A 4,126-nucleotide genomic window follows, 5' to 3' on the forward strand; every position below is an offset into this window, starting at 1 on the left:
ACGAAAATAATAAGAATGTTGAGGTGAACAAAAAAAGATATATAATGCACATGATAGATGGGCATTAGAATGATGAATGAACCGATAGCTAAGAAATGGGATGGAAGCTAGCGCTATTAATGAAAGCGACACTAATAAGAACTCCGAGATGGGTTCTAAAATATAGAGGGTTGTTACTAAGATGGGCCAGTGGTCGTGCTGATAGAGTAAGGAAAGAATAGTTATGTTTATTGGAAATGAGAAAGGTTTCGGGGACGAAACCTTCTTTAAGGAGGGTAGATTTGTAACACCCCAAAACTCGTATTAATACGTAGGTACGTTGCCATGATTAATTAAATGAAATACAATAACTAGGTTATTAAACTTAGTTAAAAGCCTAACAAAATAAGTAAGGAAAATGAAAATTGTGGCAACTAAGATGGTGTCATAAACTTAAGGGACTAGAATTGCCAAATTGGAATTTTGGTTTAATTAAAACAAGAATCACACACACACAAGGGGTGTGTGTGCGTGATATCGATCAGGGGAAGAGGAAAGAGGGGTGAAACCCTAATTCAAGAAAAACCTTCAAATTGAAAGGGGAATTGAGGGCCATTTGGATGCATGAACCAAGAATGTTAATCCCCTAAGCGTTTCCAATAACAAGTAAGTCGAATTTTGCAATTTGGTGATGCTTGATTTAGTGGGTTTAGTGAAATTTGTGAATATAATGTTAAATCTAGTATGAATGATGGTTACTATGGCTATGTAGACATCAAGATATGTTAAATTTCGAATATGAACATGGATTTAAGCAAAACCCACTTGTATGTCAAGAATGGCTAGAAATTTTGAGGTTTCTACTTGTTAATTGGTTGTTGTTGATGATCTTGTTATGAATAATTGATGTCACAACCATATGTTCTTAGTTAGGATGAAATATTGTTATGAACTTGATTGGTTGTGAATGAGTTATGTGAAGAATTAGTAGGAATCACGCTTTAAAAGCTTGTACATAATGTTTTGTTAGTAGTACACCCGCCAAGTGTTTGATGAAATGCCTAAGAGAGCAAAATTTGTGAAATTGTATGAAGGTTATGGGTAATTACGTATAGAAGGTGCTTATGGGTAGCCGTTAGCAAAATAATAAGTTAAGTATGCTTAAGGTGGAGTCATTATGAGAATTCGGATTTGAATGAATGGTTTAGTAAACTATGCATTAGGAACTTGTACCTTATGTCCCAATGATGTAATGCTCGCCATGTACTTTATGCGTTTGGTTCATGGTGATTAAGAGCAAATGTGCACAAATGTGAGATGCGTAGTTATTGATAAATGATAATGTTGGGATTATGTCGTGTACATACGTAAGATGATAAATTGATTATGCGAGTGTTGAACAATGCGGTTGTCGAATGTAGAGTTATGAAAGCATAAGCATGTGAATGTTGTGTATGTAACTAGGTAATCATATGTTCGTATGTATTTTACTATATGGGTATGAAATGCTTATGGTGTCATTGGTATAACAACCACATCGGAATGGACATATGTTCCTAAGTTGAAAGTTTACATACTCAACCGTTAACTTTATGAAAAGTAAATAAATGTCAGAATAGCATGGTTAAATTATATATATGATTGTAAGATTAGGAGGATTGAACGATGCATGATGAATCATTATGTTTCATACTTGATGGTATGTTAAAGTGCGTAAATTGGAATGATGCATTGTTATATTTATGCCTTGTGCTTGTTGAAATTGACTATTGAAAGTCAAATGCGAGATATGAACTAGACATGATTAGTGATTTGTAGATCTCGAATGCTAACAAGAATGTGAATGTAGTGAGGTGTAGATGATAAGCATCATGTCAAGAGGACGCAAGCACAAATGGCAATCGGGTCAAGAGGAGACAAGGAAATGGTCACGAATACGGACGCTTAAGGTAAGTGATTCTGACTCACTTCTTAGTGTAAATGTAGAATCCTAATATTTATATGTGTGGATAAGAATGGTGCAAGGGATATGTAATGATTGTGAGTTTTAAGTTAAGTGTTATTTATAACGAAGGAATTGTTATAACAAAGGAAATTTGATGGTACTAAACGGGTCGAATAATCATGTATACGTATAGTAGCAATGATGAAGTTCGTAAAGATTAAGGACCCGGGGTAAGGATTCTTAGTATAAGATGTGGGGAAATGTTTTACGGACAATTAGAAACAAGTTCCAAGTGATTCGGACGCAAAACGAATGAGTTACGCGAGTTTTAGTATTTTAAAAAAGGAAGGTTGATTCAGGGGCCACCGTAAGCTACGGTAGCCACCGTAGCTTACGGTGGGTGCTGGGAATGTTGTTTCTGCCGTAAGGCAGGTTAGGGCCGCCGTAAGGAATTGGAGGCCACCGTAAGCTACGGTAGCCACCGTAGCTTACGGTGGAGGTCTGATGTAATTGTTTTGTTTGTGTAGTTTCTTCGTTTTGCTTCGAACGCGGACCCCATGAACCCATTCCAAGCCTTGTTAAGTCTTTATAATGTTCCTTAACCCTACCAAATGGCTTGGTTAGTTATGGATGAGTATGAAACTCATCTTTAAGATCCGAAACATATCTGAAAGATATTTTAAAAAGCGTTTGTGACATGTGATTCAGTTCGGAATGTGTGAGAGTGTACGCGGGGTAATGAATTAAGTATGTGAGTAGGTATGCTTGTAGGGATTAGTGTATGTATGTATGTATGTATGTATGTATGTATGTATGTATGTATGTATGTATGTATGTATGTATGTATGTATGTATGTATGTATGGAATCATCTAAGTAGGCAAGTCGTATGCCGTAATGTATGTATGTATGTAAGTATGCGAGTAGGTAAGTTTATATGTAGTAATGCGTGTATGTATGTATGTAAGTATGTGAGCAGGTATTTCTGTATGAAGTATTATATGTATGAATGTGTGTAGGTATGTATGTACGTAGTTATGTATGTAATGCATACGTGGCTTCAATACCCTTAAGTATTGACGATATTAACAGTGTGCCTCGAGAATGAAATGTGGTGCAGGTTCTCCATCGAGTTTCGCTAAGGATTAGGCACCCGGAGGGAATGACTACATCTAAAAAGTTAACGGATGGAGAGGATATGTGGATAGAACAATTCAAGACCACACAATTAAGAATCTTGTTTGTAAATAATGTATGCTAACGTTTTGACTGTATGTGATGGGTGCAGGTAGTACGAGTCACAGATTTTCATTCCAAGGAGTAACGATCAAAGACCAAGTCACAAGTCGGATTGTACGGGAATACTTGATTATGTAAAATGATAGTTTTAAGTTATTCTTTTATGTTGCAAATATGTACGAAAGATAGTTTTGTTGTAAGAAGGTATTTTATATTGAAAGAAATTTTTTAGTACGAATTTCCGCTGCGTCTTTTCAGTTAAAACGTGTTAGGGTGTTAAAAAAATGAAATTAAAGAATTTCTTACATGGATCGAAGCCGATTTCTTCATCAATTGACGAAATTTGAATGATAAAAACACTTATCAACACTCGAATCGAACAAATCGAGTGATTATCTCCAAAATCACCGGAAAAAACGAGATTTTTTTATGAAATTAAACTGGGTTTTCTTCAAAAAAAAAAAAAGCTGAAGAACACGTTGATCGGGTTTTGAATCATTGATTGGTGATGAAAATCGCACTATAATGTAGTGATTATTGAGATAGAAAGTGAAGAAATAGTTGAAGATGGTGGGTTTTGAAAATGGTGGGTTTTGAAGTTACTGGGTTTTGAAAAAGGAAGAAGAAGGAGTTGGATTGACTAAAATACCCTTTCTCTTTATTTTAAAATTTGTCACATGTCATAATCCTATGGCTTTCTATCCTTCCTAGCGAAATTAACTTTCTATTTGATTTTTTCCCTATAAAACAAATCAAGACTTTTTATAAGTCTATGGACTGTTATAATAAAGTAAATTGAATACAATAAGTTTTTATAAGATCAACTATAACTTTTAGAAGATATCGTTTTTATAAAACAAAAGTTCATAAAACTAACTTTTATAAATCCCATCCTATTTTCAAGTAAACAGTTTATACAACTTTATAAACTTTAACAAATCCCTTCATATTTTCAAATAAATTT

At 34.5% G+C, this 4,126-nt stretch overlaps 1 long non-coding RNA gene across 1 annotated transcript; it reads left to right on the forward strand.

Annotated features, from left to right (window-relative positions):
- The first annotated feature begins 514 nt into the window (after positions 1-514).
- Positions 515-3,378, forward strand: LOC110909557. The gene is made up of 3 exons (XR_002575447.2): positions 515-645; positions 1,829-1,928; positions 3,212-3,378. It is a non-coding gene; the product is annotated as an uncharacterized LOC110909557 (long non-coding RNA).
- The last annotated feature ends 748 nt before the right edge of the window (positions 3,379-4,126 follow it).

The sequence above is a fragment of the Helianthus annuus genome, chromosome 15 (genome assembly GCF_002127325.2).
Source record: "Helianthus annuus cultivar XRQ/B chromosome 15, HanXRQr2.0-SUNRISE, whole genome shotgun sequence".
Lineage (NCBI taxonomy): Eukaryota > Viridiplantae > Streptophyta > Magnoliopsida > Asterales > Asteraceae > Helianthus > Helianthus annuus.